We start from the raw sequence: 17,232 nt of genomic DNA, 5'->3' as shown, positions 1-17,232 counted from the left end.
AGAGTCTGGCAAGTAGACATCAAAAATTAAAGCTGTAGGAGTTCTTCGATATTTTTTAAATCCAAGATGCAGCTCAAAGGAGTCTCCAAAATGTCTTTTTACGTCCACGATAATACGAAGAATCCCAAGATTCAATGATGAAAACCTTAAAAGTCTACGATTAAAATTCGCCATTGTAGCCCAAGAAGACCCAATAGTCGCCCAAAATTTTTTTTTACAAATTACTTTTTTCAAAAATAATAAGAAAAATAAATAAATAAATAAATAAATAAAAAGAATAAAAACTGTTTACATCGTTCCTTTAAAACTAAACAGGATAACCCGGAAATTCGTCCTTTTTTATTTATATCTACCATGATACCCATGACTCTCATCCAAAACATTAGTCTGGCGAAACCAGAAGGAATGGTCCGGTATATACCATCTTTATAACGGATCTTGTGCAATAAAAATTTTGACCGTTTGTGGGAGAGGTACTAGAAGGAGTGGACCGATGTTTTCCATCTGTGTGAAATTTGAAGACAATCTGACACTTATATCAATTTTTTAAGATATATAATTATTCAAAAATTTGATCCTTTGTGAGGGAGGTACTTGACAGCGTGGACCGATATTGTTAATTTTCGCACCTGGCCTAGCACTGACTCAAAAATTTCGATTTGCAAAGTTGGAGCAAAATTGGATTATCGTTCCTCGTTCAGGGCAGAAAATATGTTTTTTGAAAATTTCGACCTTTTGTGGGGGAGGTACCAGAAGGGGTGGACCGATATTGCCAATCTCCGAACTCGATCTAAGTTTTGGACCAAATCGGATACTCCCTTCGAGAGTTAGCGTGCGTAGCAGTCAGACAGGTGGACGAACGGACACACCTAGATCGACTCCAAACGTTCTGAAGCGGATTTGGAGATCAAATATGTAAGGCCGTTATTTCGACATGTGGCTGAGGGTATAAAAATGTGGCTAAAATGTGAAAAATACTTGAAATCGGGGTATACCCTTATTTGGGAGCTATACCAGATCGTGAACCGATATTTTTTACAAATAATTCTACATGAACCAATAGGCCTGTATCAAATTCAAACGTCCTATCTTAAATATAATGAGCCCTAAAAAGAGTTTGGCCAGGGAAACCAAACCCGTTTTGGTATTTTGATTTACTAAACGAATACCAACTCCACTTGAAATTTCCCACACCCCAGATTGGATGGTGCACAGTAACACAACCAAATTTTCTTCTTAGTCAATCTCACTTAGCATAGGATTTCCATCGAGACTGCAAGATCGAATATTAGAACTAAAACGAAATTCGGATAAGACATATCCGTCAGCATGTAAAATACAAATTGAAAGGCATTTTCAAATTTTTGCAACGACCCTCGTTTTTCACTAAATTTCATTTAGAACACCAACAAAATGACTCACACCTAGAAAAACTGTCTAGACGCGGAGACCTTACACGTTGATGAATTTGTCTGTGGGAATCTGGTTGGGGGAAACCTTTCTTTTCGGATATCGCAGCACATTTACAAATGCAAAGAATGTTGTAATCTTTGGCACATCAAATCAACAACAAATTGTGGCCAACAAAAACAAACACCAAAAGAAAAAGGATTTTCGTCATTGTTGTCGAAGCCAAAAGCAGGCAATAAAAAAATTAAAAAAAAAATCCCTAACAATAACAAATTCACGTCAATTTCATTTGAAACAATTCCGATTCCGACGTCATTGAATTCAATTGACTACTGAAACGATTTTGTTCAGTAGCTTTCCTAAATTTTTTGGATGAAATCATAAAAGGAACAGCAGTGACACGGGGCTAATGACGCTCGTTGCTGGCATATGATGTCATGTTTTTGTTGTCGTTTTTCGCGTGAATTTCCATTTGGACAAGATATTAATCATCGAACGATCGCTCGATGTGTTGTCGTAGTAGTCTCCCTAGCATTCTGTCAATAAGTCTATAAATTTTCACAAATTGCTTATTTTCTCTGTCGTATTTTTCGTTTTTTTAAAACAAAAAAAATAATAATAAGTTAATTAGAAAAACGTATTTCCACACTTAATTGAAAACTAATTAAATTAGTTCAATGTTTTCACAACACACAGAAACGACTGCGACGACGACAGCAAAAAAGCCCCAAGCAACATCCATCTATACATCATCGCTAAGGGGCCTCTAAACAAGACCAGCAATGCAATGCAAAATAAACCAGCAACAACACCAACAACTACGATATGAATGAATGAACTGTAATGAACAAATAAATAAATACAAAAATAAATGAGGAGCAATACAATAGCCCGATAATAGGAGCAAGAAAAAAGTAGTCACAAAAGCCACGCCTTCTTTTTTTCGTTGTTGTTTTTTTTTTTTTTTTCTTTTTTTTTTCGCCATCTAAGCCCGTCAAGGTTTCTTCTCAAAGATGCGAAACGAAGCGTAACAATTTCGTTGAAATGAAATTTTCATGTTTTCATAAAACTATTCCAGATGTTGTGCATTTGGCGGGTGGAAAGTAACGACATCGGCAGCCCTTGTTAGCAGCAGCAATATGAAGCTTTATCTTGATATGGCATTGATGTCATTAGCAGTGACATTGAATGGTGATGATCTTGAAAATTGATCAAAGTACTTTTTATACAGAATAAGTGGAAAAACAGCCCAACCATTACATTTTGGAAATTATTACTATTCTGAAATGCTTTGTACTTTTTGCATGGAAATTTTAGCTTTTTACCTGTTGGGCCTTTGAAAATATTCTCGAATAGCAATGTACCTGTACGTCCCACATAGATAGTATATGGCTTTAAGAAAGACCCTATGTCCGATAGTCCTTTAAAAAACACTAGGACTGATAATCCTTCCTTCAAACAATTATTTAAAAAATTCAAGAAGCCCAAAAATCGCTTATGAAACCCATAACAATAGCTGAAGCAATACTTCAAAAAATATTTTAAAAATTCGCGGTTTACCTCGGAAAGTCTTAAAAAAACTCATCCCAACACACGGTTCCAAATATACCTATAGTAACTCTTTCGATTATGAATCTAGTAAATCTTGAATTCGTTAAATATCCAAAACAATACATCTTAAATAAAGTCCATAATTATTTCCCAGATGCTTCTCTCAAAGTTTCTTTAAAATTCTAAGATTTCAAGTGCTTAAAATATATATTAATTAAAGTAAAGTCCCATAGTCGTAAAAAAAATCAAAAAATTCCATCTCTTTCAACTCTAACTATAACTATATTACTTCAATTTTAATTTCGGTAATCCAGAAAACTTTCATTCAATAGCAAATATTTATAATAAAATGCAAAGTTCCTTCAAATCAAACATTTTTGAAAAAAAAATCTAAAAAATTATGAATGAATCCTTCCTAAAACAAAAATAAAATATATCACGACTTAGCATAAGTTAGTAAGTCCGGAAACAAAACTTTAGTTTAGGTGCGTAGAATTTTTGATATTTTAAATGAGTCATTTCGGTCCACGTTTTGGTATAGCCCCCATATAATTGTACCGGCAGATTTAATGGTACTAGTCGCAATTTAAGACATCCTAGCAAGGATTGTTTATTTAGGTCTAATGGTTCGATATATACCACCTTTACAACAGATCTTGTGTTGATAGAAATATTGAGATGTACCAAGTCTGAATGGAATCGGATGTTAATTTCGCGTTTTATGAGCTTCATGGGTATTCAAAGTTTCGACACTTTGTGGCGGAGGTACCAGAAGGAGTGGACCGATACATTCCATGTTAACACCAGATCTTTGGTTTATAAAAATATTGTAATGTGTGAAATTTGAAGACGTTCGGATCCTTACATCAGATTTTATAAGAGTTATAATTATTCAAAATGTTGACCCTTTGTGGGGGAGGTACTTGCTGGAGTGGACCGATACTGCTCATTTTCGCACCTGACCTAGAACTGACACAAATATTAGGATTTTGAAAGTTAGAGCAAAATCGGGTAATCGTTTCTCTTTCAATGCAAAAAAAATATATTTTATATATATTTTTGAAAATTTCGACCTTTTGTGAGGGAGGTACCAAAAGGAGTGGACCGATATATTCCCTCTTAACACCAATAAAAAAAATTATTGGGATGTGTGAAATTTGAAGGCTGTCGGGCTCTTACATCACATTTTATAAGAGTTGTAATTATTGAAAATTTTGACCCTTTGTGGGGGAGGTACTGGTGGAGTGGACCGATATCGTAAATTTTCGCACATGACTTAGCACTGATGAAAATATTAGGATTCGCAAAGTTCGAGCAAAATCGGATTATCCCTTCTCTTTCTGTGCAATAATTTCTTTTCTTTGAAAATTATGACATTTTGTGTGGGAGGTACCAGAAGGAGTGGACCGATATTGCCCATCTCCGAACTCGATCTAAGTTTGACAAAATTATTACGATGTACCAAGTAATATCATCATATCAAATCGGATAATTCCTTCAAGAGTTTTCGTGCGCACCAGCCAGACAGACGGACGGACGGACATCGGTGGATCGACCCCAAATGTTCTGAAACGGATTTGGTCCAAAGAGACCTAGGGTTAGACCGTTATTTCGGCTAGGCACGTTTTGACCATTTCAAATGATATAGGCCCTCTGTAGCCATATGGCTGAGGGTATACAAAGGAATTCACCAAATAAACCTGCGAACGTATTTATTTTAAAACCACACTTACATCCATTGTTATACCCTCCACCATAGTATGGATGGTATATTAAGTTTGTCATTCCGTTTGTAACACCTCAAAATATACATTTTAGACCCCACAAAGTATATATATTCTTGGTCAGGATAAAATTCTATGTCGATTTAACAATGCCCGTCCGTCTGTGGAAATCACTCTAGCTTCCGAACGAAATGAAGTATGTTGATAAACATTTTCTCAAATGTGGAATTGTTTTAGATTTGGTATTCAAAGTTCGTAATGGATACTACAGCATAAGACAGAAAATGGGCCATGTAGGTCCACGTCTTCGTATAGCCCCCATATAACGGTTCCCCCGATATTCGGTATTTAGATGATTTTAGCGATATTATTTACCGGAACTATTTCAAATTTAGTATTTAAAGAGAGAGAAAATTGTCTGAGAGAGAAATTGTCTAAATGAGAGAAAATTGTCTGTGCAGGTCTACGTCTTCGTATAGCCCCCATATAACGGTACCCCCCGATATTAGGTATTTTGATGATTTAATATAGTAAATAATGTCGCTACATTATTTACTGGAACTATTTCAAATTTAGTATTTGAAGTTCGTAATGAATACTACAGCCTATGACAGAAAATTGTCTGTGCAGGCTTATGAAAAAAGTTGTGTATGCAGGTCCACGTCGTCGTCGGCAACATTCGGTATTTTTAAGATTTTAACAGAATTTTTAATGTATTTTAATTTTTTGAAATTTGCCAAATTTGAAGCAAATGGTGGAGGGTATTCAAAGTTCGGCCCGGCCGAACTTACAGCTTTTTTACTAGTTTTTATTTGTCTTCTTTCCCCCCACAACACCTTCTCTGTACACGGCCCTTGATAAAAAGACCTTCAAAAATTCATGAAAATTGCTATGATTGTTCTTTATAAAATATTAAAAAAAAATCTTCTATTAGTCCTTTAAGAAAAATATTAAGAATTTTATCAATATTCATTCGTATTGTCCTTGCAAATAATTATGTAAAAGATTCACCATTGCTGTTCTTTAAAACTATCTACAGAAAATTTACGATAAGAACTTCGGTTATCCTTGAGAAACAATTTGGACAAACTTCACTGTCATACTACGAATATTCCTTGCAAAAAAAATTCTCAAAGTCCAAAATATTTACATTGTCCTTCTTGAAATTAATTTCTTTAAAAGCGCAAATTTCTCAAACAATCTACAGTTGTTATATATATAGTTTTTGGGGGAAATGTCCTTAAATATCCAAGATTACTGCTCAGACAGCCCTTGTCAAATATATATATAAAACTCCACGATTTCTGATTCAATAGCCAATACATTTTCATTTAAAATCCTCTATATTCCAAATAGCCCAAATGACATGAGAGAAAACATATTTAAAAATAGTATTTTGTTGTTGCAAAATGGCCAGGCTTAATCCCCTTATTGTTGTTTTTATAAAAACAGCGTTTGTTAATTAGTGGAGAACGATGATAATGTTTACCAGGGGGTAAGGCAGGGAATACCTAGGTTTCGGAAAGAGCCACCAATCCTCATCAGTTCCCTTGTTTTTTTTTTTTTGTCTGGGATATTCTCCCCAGAAGTTATTTTAAAAATAATTTTTAAAACAAAAAATATTTTTTACCCAAGTGACGAGATCGTAAGCTCAATAGAAGAGGAACCAAAGAATTAAATAAAACTAAAATTCTTTTGGAAAGTCTTCTAAATCTTACAATCTATCTTTAAAAAAATCCTAAAAAATCATAAAAGTTCTCAGGACTACCTAAATGTGTTTCCTTAAATGAACCTTCATTATATTTAAAACAACCCTTTATAAATTCTCGAAAATAAATTCCTGAAGAGTCGATGATAATAAAGAAAGAAGTAATTTCTTTTGAAATTCCGTAAAACTCACAATTAGGCATCTTGTATATCAATCCTTAAAAAATTCAAGAATATTGCTGAGGTACTTCTTCTCCATGAAGAAAATTCTTATATTCCTTGAAAATCTCACGATCCTGGCTCCAATAAGATAATGCATTAAAACTCTTTAAATATCCACAGTAATTCCTTTTACAACTTAATACAAAAAAACCTTAAAAATTAGTTATTATAGATCCATAGTACAAAAAACAAATACTTAAAAAATCTACGACAATAACTCCGATGTTACTCAAAAATCTGTAAAAATCCAAGTTTACGTCTCTTATGGTCCATTAAAAATAAAATAATTCACATTCTAATCTGCGTAGTCCGAGATATTTTTTCAGACATTTATATTGACCATATACCCTTAATCGCATGATATAAGCCATAAAGACTCATTGAAAGCTCCCCATTTTCATTATCTAAACAACTTTGCCACTGCATTCAAGAATATTCATTCACATTTCATCTGATTCTTGTTAGAATTTCAAATGGCCACTCCTATATCAATTCATTTGTTGTGCAGTTCATTGAATAAATTTTCATATTCATGTGATTTGGAACGTGTATGATTTACTGCACTGCAGAACCGCACACACACACAAACACACAAATGAACACGTTTGTGTGTAATGAATACCATTACACGCCATCTGAGTTTGTATGTCCGTGTCGGTAATTATTTTTGAAAATTGTTCATTTGCCGTTGTTTCATAAAATGAAATAAAATGATTTGATTTTATTTTTCTTGGCTTTCATAAATAAAAATGCTTCTCTACACATATTGATGATATTTATATATGTGTCTATATGTGTAGCGAGACTTTACATGCATGTCATGTGGGTGTCAGTCGATCGTCATGCAGTCTATCCGCTGGCTGTTATAATTACCAAAAACAAAAACACAACAAAAATAATAATAATTCTGAAGAGGCACAAGCCAAATCCATTTTATTTTTATGATATTTTCTTTCTTTTTTTTTTTGCATAAAATTTTTATTGCAATTTTCATTGCAACAAATGGTCGGTCACACGCTTGCATAAGTTTAACCAACCGTAAGTTGTGTTGGCCGGCAGACTTTATGTTTGAACTGAATGACTGAGCAAAACAAACGAGCCAAGTTCTTTGTCAATTGATGTTCTGTTGACATTTGCAATAATTTTTCACAAAATTCTAAATTTTTTGTTTACGTTTGAATGCAGAAATGAACATATATCCGAAGGGGTCTGTAGTGGATACCATCAACCTTACCTTCCTTAGATAAAGTTTTCTAATCACAGAGGATCTGTAGAAAGTCGTTTTTACTATTAAAGTTGACCCATCCACAGAAGACCTCTAACAGGTCAATGCAACCCCAAAAAAAGATATTCCATTTATACAAGTCCTGCTTAAAGTCTTCTACCCGTAAAAGGCCTCTCAAAGATATTTTTTCTGCAGAAGACATTTCAATGGTCTTTTATCTGTAAAAGACTCTTCTGTGGTCTTCTATCCGATGAAGACCACACAGAGGTCCCCTATCCATCTCAAAAATGGGTCTCTCAAAGTTTTTCGATTCACAGGAGGCCTCTCAAAAATGTTAAGGGTATTTTATCCGAAGGGGTCTGTATTTGATACCATTAACAATTTCGTTTCTTAGAATAGACTCCTTAAATAAAGTTTTCTTATCACAGAGGACCTGTAGAAAGTCGTTTTTTACACTTAAAGGTCACCCATCCAAGCCCAAATAATGATATTCCAATCATACAAGCCCTGCTTAAGGTCTTCTACCCGCAAAAAACCCCTCAAACTTATTTTTTCTTTATACGACATTTGAATGGTCTTATATCTGTAAAATACTCTTCTATGGTCTTCTATCCGATGGAGACCACACAGAGGTCCTCTATCCATAGAAAATCTCCCAAAGGTCTCTCAAAGGTTTTCTATTCACAGAAGGCCTCCCAAAATTATTTTATCGGTAGGAAACTTCTTGAAGAGCTTCCACCCACAGGTACCTCTCAAAGGACCTGTTAAGGGTCTACTATCCACAGAAAACCTGTTAAAGGTCCCCCGCCATAAAAGACCTGTTATGGGTCTTTTATCCTTAGAAGACCTTTTAAAGATCGTCTATTCATTGAATTCCTGCTATGGGTCTACTATCTATAGAAGACCTCTTAAAGGTCGTATATCCACAGAAGGCCTGTTAAGGCTCTTCTATCTTTAGAAGACTTGTTAAGGATCTTCTATCCCTAGAAGACCCGTTAAGGGTCTTCGATCCACAGAAGACCTGTTAAGGGACTTCTAGACCTGTTAAGGGTCTTCTAACCTTCGAAGACCTGTTAAGGGTTCTCTCAATAGAAGACCAGTTAAGGGGCTTCTATCCCTAGAAGACCTGTTAAGGGACTTCTATCCATAGAAGTCCTGTGAAGGATCCTTTATCCATATAAGACCTGTTTCCTTAATCTATAGAAGAAATTTTAAGGGTATTTTGCCATAAGACCCCTTAAGGGTCATTTAGTCCTAAAAGACCTGTTAAGGCTCTTCTATCCATAGAGGACCTGCTATGACTCTTCTATCCGTTGAAGACTTGCTCAGGCTCTTCTAAATGTCTTCTAACCATAGAAGGTTTCAAAGGTTTTATATCCGTAGAATATCTACTAAAGCTCTTCTATCTATAGAAGACCTCCTATGACTCTTCTATCTGTAGAAGACCTGATCAGACTCTTTTAAATGTTTTATATCCGTAGAAGATCTGCTAAAGCTCTTCTATCCATAGAAGATCTGTCCAGAGTCTTCCATCCATGGGAGGCTCCTCAAACGTCTTATAACCGTGCTTTTAGCTTTTAGAGCTCTTCAATCCATGGAAAACCTGTCAAGGGTCCCCCATAGGAGACCTCTTGAGGGTCTAAAAGCCGTAGAAGAACCCTCAAATATTTTATATACGTAGAAGACCAGCTAAAGCTCTTCTATCCGTAGAAGACCTCTCAAAGGACTTCTCTTTGTAGAAGACGTCTTCAAAGTTTTCTATCTGTCGAAGACCTCTCAAAAATCTTCCATCTAAAGACGGCCTCTGCAAGATGTTCTATCCTAGAATACTTCTCAAAGGTCCTAAACCAACCACCTTCTTAATGTTCTTATCCCAACATGAAACCTCAAAAAACTCTTTCTGCACTTCCAAAACCACCCTCGTTCATCTTGCCAATTTGACACTATTTCATGAATTCTGTATCGTCAGATGGATCATAAAACTAGTAATTGCAATAATTCACCTCTTTTCGCCTAGGAATAAGTGATGATAGACCCCACATTCGGTCCGTTGGCGGACGAGCGGTTTTTCCTCTTGCATGGCATGGCCAATGTGATTTTTATTTTGACACTTTTTGAGATTTTGAAAAATCTAGCTTTTGATGTTTTAATAAGGACATCTCTGCACCTCACCCTTTAGCACCACATTTCCCCACAGATGGTGGCTATTTTTGAATAGAACGATACGAATGTGTGTGTGTGCGTTTGCATTTTGACTATTTTCGTCCGTTTAATTTTGTTCACCTCAATTTTTTTTTTTTGGCTGGCCCTAATCTTGATTTTGATATTTTTCGTTCGTTCGTTCGCATTCATCTTCGTCTTCATCTTCCTCTGTTTCTTGTTGCTCTTGTGACAATTTCCTGTGTGTGTTGTCATGTTTGATGCCGTGAAATGTTCTATTAATTTTCTACATTTTAATGTGTCAAGTTTATGAGAGAGTGAGGGCAACGTTCGGATAGACGTGAGTGAGTGTGTGTGCGTAAATCTGTTGCTGTGGCTGCCAATAATTATGTTTGTGAATGAAATAAGTTGCTTTGGTGCAGCCATCCAATTTTTTTCTTTAGTTCAGTTTTTTTTTTAAGTCATATCCGTTAATTTTTGGCCATTCGCTCGGTAGTTCGTTCATTCACTGCTATGGCCAAGACAAAGGTCCATCAGTTTGTTTGATTTTTATAAATCAAGCGTATGATTTTTGAAGGTTGCCAACAGATGACGTCTTGTGACCATAACCAATTATACTCGACATGAATCTGCTTTTCTATATTTACATAAGACGAAAACATACATACGCACATGGGCATATCAATATTTGCACTTTAAATGTGTGCGAGTTGAGCAGGAAGTGCAACATTGTCAATGATGTGATTAGGAACTGCTGTTTCACTCGCAAAACGTTTGATAAATGATGGACGCACTTGGCTATGATTCATGCGGTTACATGGAAAAATCTTTTTTTGGCAACTTTGGCCATTGATGGGTTATTAATGGGGTGGACGAGCTAACGCCAAGAAATTTGCAGGAAGCTTATACACGCTTTTGAGGTTTATGTGTATGATTAGCCAAAAATAGTTTTCATAAAAAAAGTTAGCCACGTTTTCACCAAAGTTTGTAGACTTTTGTTTCTTCAATACATGTTATGATATGCGATTTTGAAATGGAATTGAGATAAGCCTTCTATGCAGAAAAATTAAACATTCAAAAAGGAGTACTATAGTTATGTTAAGGTCTATCCATTGTGAGTAGAAAAAGGATTAGTATCCAGGACACTAAAAAATTATATATACAGGGTGAGATGAAAAAACTGCAAGCAACTTCAGACTGCTGTCATTTCTAAGCCACTCGTCCGACAGCGGTTAAAACTATTCCAGTGACAGCTCATTCTATTGTTTACAAGCGTACACAGCCATTTTGGTGAGAATTTTCCAGAACAAAAGTTATTCGTGATGGAATTCAAGCGTGATAGTGTGCTTTCTTTATATTTGGCTGGAAAACCACAAATGGCTATCGTTAGAGCACTCCAGCATTTAAATGTTAATAAATCTTTTGTGTTTCGTACCATCGCTCATTACCGTGATACTGGTAGCATAGCCCGACGTCAAGGAAGTGGACGGAAGAAAACAGCAACATCAGCAGAAATAGTTCGAAAAGTAAAGAAACGACTTGATCGAAACTCGCGTCGCAGTGGCCCAAAAATGGCTCGTAAGCTGAACATATCGCAATATTCCATTCGGCAAATATTGAAGAATGAGCTCAGGGTAAAGCCATAAAGCCAAATTCCAAAAAGTGCAAGAACTTACACCGTAACAGATAGGAAATAGACTCAAAAGAGCTAAAGAGTTACTTCATTTGGCTTGGTCGCTTGTTGACTGCCGAATTTGGTATATTCCGCTGAGAAAACATTCGTTGTCCAGCAACAGAAAATGCGCACCTTCTGTTGGCCACCAGAACTCAAGCGCTAGCCATGGTGACGGAGTGGGCCGATATAACAGCCTTTGGTCGCTCTCCGCTCCTATTTATAGACCGTGGCATCAGAATAAATGCCGAATATTATCGCGAAAATTTTCTGGAGGGTGTATTAAAGCCTTGGGCACGCAAACATTTTGGCCGCAGACCTTGGACATTCCACCCAAGAATGGTTACAAAATGAGGTTCCTCGCTTCATTACCAGCGCACAATGGCCACCAAAATCTCCGGATACCAATCCGTTGGACTATTGTGTCTGGAGTATTTTGGAAAGCAAGGTTGATACTAAAAAATACCAAAGTGTCGATCACCACAAGCAAGCGCTTCGTCGGGAATGAGCCAAAATACCGCAAAACAATATGGCGTTTGACTTTGTTGCAGTTTTTTTATCTCACCTTGTATATCTGTGAACCCTTTCTGGTACCTAACCCACAAAGGGTCACAATTTTCAATACTTTTATCTGTCATAACTTACTAAACAAGTCGGCGATTCTGGCGATTCTTGTTATATCTAAATGATGAATATGGAACTTATGATTTCACATAAAATTTGTGATAAATGTTCGATTTTTTTTGTAATTTTGACTATAGCTGGAACTTCACGCACGATCTAACATTTTCTAAAAATTCTGAAAAAACTGAAATAACAATGTCCCTCGGTAATAAGAGGTTCTGACCCCATAGGTTTGCAATGAAATTTTGATTCAATCATTCCCTTCGTACTTTCTGTTACACATGTAACTAGTAGATTTGAGTTAATTAAGTTATTATACCCTCCACCATAGTATGGAGGGTACATTAAGTTTGTCATTCCGTTTGTAACACCTCGAAATATACATTTTAGACCCTATAAAGTATATATATTCTTGATCAGCATAAAATTCTATGTCGATTTATCAATGTCCGTCCGTCTATCCGTCTGTCCGTTTGTGGCAATCACTCTAGCTTCCGAACAAAATGAAGTAGGTTGATAAAATTTTACTCCAGGTCCACGTCTTCGTATAGCCCCCACATAACGGTACGTCCCAATATTCGGTATTTTGATGATTTTAGCGAATTTATTCACCGGAATTCTTTCAAATTTGGTATTTGAAGTTCATAATGCATACTACAGCCTAAGACAGAAAATTGTCTTTGCAGGTCCACGTCCCGATATTCGGTATTTTGATTATTCTAGCGAATTTATTCATCGGATTTGTTTCAAATTTGGTATTTAATGTTCGTAATGGATACAACAGCCTAAGACAGAAAATTGTCTGTGCAGGTCCACCTCTTCGTAAAGCCCCCATATAACGGTATCTCCCGATATTCGGTATTTTTATTTTATCGACATTATAACCGATTTTTTTTAAGTTACGCATTTGAATATTGTAATGGCTTATGACAAATGTTACCTACGCAGGTTCATGTCGTCGTATAGACCCTAATATAATAGCTACATTCGGTATTTTTTAGATTTTAACAGAAGTTTTAACGCATTTTATTGTTTTTGAGAATTGCCAAATTCGTTCCAAATGGTGGAGGGTATCCAAAGTTCGGCCCGGCCGAACTTACAGTTTTTTTACTTGTTTTAGTTTGCAACAAAAACATGGAACTCTCTACAATCTCCTATTGTATTACATGCTTGTTTTACTATAGCTATTGTTGTTCCTTCCCATATTTATTTCATTATGTCTCAGTTTCAACTTTAGAGATCTTATTGTTACGTTATTAGTCGAGCATTCTCACTCACTCGTATTTATGTAAATTTGTTGTTTACATGCATTGGTTTGTTTGTATATGTGTGAGGATGTGGTTTCCATTCCGATGAAATGAATATTGTATAACAGACGGGATTGTGATTCCCGAAACTTCCACATAGAAATGAGGACCTATAAATACGAGCGGGTGAGAAGGCTGCCAGTTAATTGCGAATCAGACCGCTAACTACTAAAAAGCAGAATTAACTGTGTAAGGTAAGAGCGGGTGCAAATTATTGGATAATGCTTTGTAAGACTCGTAATCTAAAACGAACCTTCGTTTTATTTGCTGCAACTCCCAGTTCTAAGTCTTCTCATTTTCAAATATTTTTAGGTTAGTCTTTCTTCAAATCTTAGATTTATATTGACGAAGAAAAATATCCAATAATGGTGAAAATTATATACTGTGTTACAAAATAATCTGTACTCACCAACCAAATCCGGTTATTGGCATTGCAAATATCACAATTGCAAATACCATAAATAACCGCATATCCGCAACGCTGCCTTTATGAAACCGGTGCAGCTTCACAAAATTGATTTTGGACAAATGATGATGATGATGATGACGATGCTAATGACAATTGGTGAATTGTCACAACAAATCAAATAATTCAATATCCCGAGGAGATAACATTAACACGAGCTCACAATGAAATGTATCACTGCTTTGTGGTCTGATAATAGAACATTAAGTCGATGAGAATAATTTAAACCCGGTTTTTCACTGAGATTGTTGTGAAATAATTTCTTGTTAGTTTCAGCAACATTTTGAATGAGTCACAGCTGCCGATAGACACATGTTCCGCGATACATTGAACGATGATGATTCACTGGATAATTATATCATTCCGATTGATCATTTTGCGCTAAGTTATTTATTTAGTGTTTTTTTTAGATCAAATTAAGATTTTTTCACATTTGCAGATTTTTCGTTATTATCTCGTTGGTTTTAGCAGGGCCACTGCCAATGAAGCCCCTTCAGAAAAAACGCGTCAATTTTCTTGTAAAGACTCACGCGTACTGATTCGTTCTTTGGAAAGTTAATATTAAATACGTTTTAATGTGTGGCTGGCTTTATTTCTTTGTTTTTGTTGTTGTTGGTTTTTTCTTTTATCGGAACTTTGTTTTGGTTTGGGTTTTCGTTTTGCTTTTTTTTGGTTTTAATATGAAAAGGAGTTAAGAGATTGGCCAAGGAGTTGCTTAGGGTTTTACGTTTTTCCCCGCTAGGCCTCAAACGAAAGGGAAATACACAAGGCAAAGGTGATCGCACCAAACCAAAAAAAAAGTTAAAAACAAAAATCACATAAAAAATAGTTTTAAAAGCCGCTTTGAAAATGATGGGAACTTCTTATGATTCCTTTCTGCACTTCCACTACTGGTGATGTTTTTTCTCCACTTTTTCCTCTCCTTCTTCTTCTGCGGCGACGGCTGGCACTTTGTACATTGACCGACGACTATTGGGCTGGTTGGCTGGCGATTATTCGCCCGTTGTCCAGCTGTTGTTGCGGCGTGAATGAAGTTTAAAGGATTTGTTTTGTTTTTTCTTTTGTTTCTCTTTTCTTTTTGTTTACTCTTTTGTGCGTTTAAGCTTTGCTCATTGGTGGTGTTGTTGTTGTGGTTTCACTTAATTTGTATGAGGGTTGTCTGATCTTTCGCTTTTTTAATCTTTGCAAATGTATTGATTTAGCCGTTTCTACTATAGCTGATGTTTATTATTATTGTTGTTGTTGTTTTTGGAATTTTCTTAAAACTGGACTTTGGAATTATCACCACAAATTTCTGTACACAGAGAGAAAAAACTAATAAGAATGGTAATTTATGCATCATCCGGCACTCTTACAAAATATTTCCAACTTTTATTTATGGAAACGAACCCGTCCATTTCACTATTGGGCAGATGTAAAAAATCTAATTCCGAAAATTGCGAGAAAAAAAATAATTATTTTCTCAAAGTTCTAACTGGTACTTCATAGAAAATCTAATTGTTTTTCTCAGTAGAAAATATTTTCGTCGAAGTACGAAAACATGAGTGCCTAAAGATATATTTCTAATTATTTGGAAAAAAAAAGTCCTAAGGTACGTACAACTGATTTTGCGCCACAAAAAATGCCTTTAACCAAGAGCCAAATTACAGTTTCAAAAATGAAATTTTCCTATTGGAAAATCATCTCATTTTCTAGAGATTTCCTGTTAGATAAATCAATTAACTTTCTGAGAACAGCTTTTTTCTCATGGAACTAATCGACTCCTACTGAAGACGACATTTTGATATTAAAAATGCTTCAGTTACAACGAATAATATTGAGGACAGATTTTTTCTAAATGATTCTAAGGATTGTTGTTTTTACAGAAAAAATGACCTCACTTATTAAGGCTTTTTTTTTCCTCTCGGGATAATGTCCTCATTATCTTAAGTGGAAAATGTCCTTATCCCCAAGTGGAAAATGCCCTCACCAGTTTATTCGAAATAAATGCTTAATTACTGAAAAAAGGAGAGAATTTTTCTAACTGGAAAAAGGTCCTTCGGTTCAAGGCCCAGATTTTTCGCTTAGTAATGAGGTGCTCATTATTTGACGATAAATTAAGACGATATAAACCCCTCAATTATTGATGGTAATTTTTTACTAAATACCAAAGGTAGGCATATTCCTATTTATTTGACAAACTTCACAGTTAAGTGAAATCGGAAATCAGTAAGCATATCATTCTTCTAGACAATAAATGTCTTCTATTTCAGTTACTAACAGCTGATTGTTTCTGATTGAAAAAGTCCCCTTATTGTAGGGATTAATTTCTTCCTAAAAGTTTTTTCCTTTCGAAATAAAGTCCACAGTTACTTTTTTCCCAGTGGAAATGTTATCAGACACTGATGATTTCTGAGAGGAGAAAAGGTCCTCAATTTTAGAGGGAGATTTTTATAACCTCAGCCTTGAGCTACAGAGGGCCAAAATTAGCTTTTCCGACTAACGGTTTTTTACCCTAGGTCTCTTTTTGAAGAAATTCGTTGCAGGACCGACTTGTTACATCGTAACATTTCTGCCAAACTTAAATCGAGTTCGGAGATGAGCAATATCGGTCTACTCATCTGGGTTAGGTGCGAAAATAGAATATTGGCAAAATTGTTCTTCTACATTCCACAAAGATTCAAAATTTCTAATGGTAAAAATTCTCGTAACCTAAACACCTCCTTATATTTTGGCCTATCTTGGAGCAAATGCAAAAATGGATTATATCAGACCACTTTTTCCAGTCCCATCTCCACAAACAATTCAAAATATTTTAATAAGGAATATAAACCTTTAATATAACAGAGCTTATCGCATTATTACGAAAATACATAGTTCAAAATGGAAAATGGACAATACTTGTCTACGAACTCATGTACCTCACCCAGAAAAGGTAAAAAAATTCGAATAAAATGACTTAATTTAAAAGGAAAGTCAAAGTCTGATTTTCTTCAACATTTTTATATCCCAATATTTTTTCCTGGGGCTGGTGTGAAAATGAAACACATTGGTCCACTCTTTTTGATTCCTCCCCCACAAATTTCAAAAATTTTCAACCCAAAGTCATCGAGTCAAGTTCGTGATATAGTTCGAACTTGACCCTTAACAATATTTATGACAAACTAAAGTCTATACCAAAATGT

General features: G+C 35.4%; 1 pseudogene; it reads right to left on the bottom strand.

Annotated features, from left to right (window-relative positions):
- Positions 1-15,356, bottom strand: part of LOC131801805 (protein Wnt-6-like) — an 84,319-nt pseudogene extending 68,963 nt beyond the window's left edge.
- Between the last annotated feature and the right edge of the window lie 1,876 nt (positions 15,357-17,232).

The sequence above is a fragment of the Musca domestica genome, unplaced genomic scaffold (assembly GCF_030504385.1).
Source record: "Musca domestica strain aabys unplaced genomic scaffold, Musca_domestica.polishedcontigs.V.1.1 174, whole genome shotgun sequence".
NCBI classification, from domain to species: domain Eukaryota; kingdom Metazoa; phylum Arthropoda; class Insecta; order Diptera; family Muscidae; genus Musca; species Musca domestica.
This window is presented reverse-complemented; position numbering and strand designations above follow the sequence as displayed.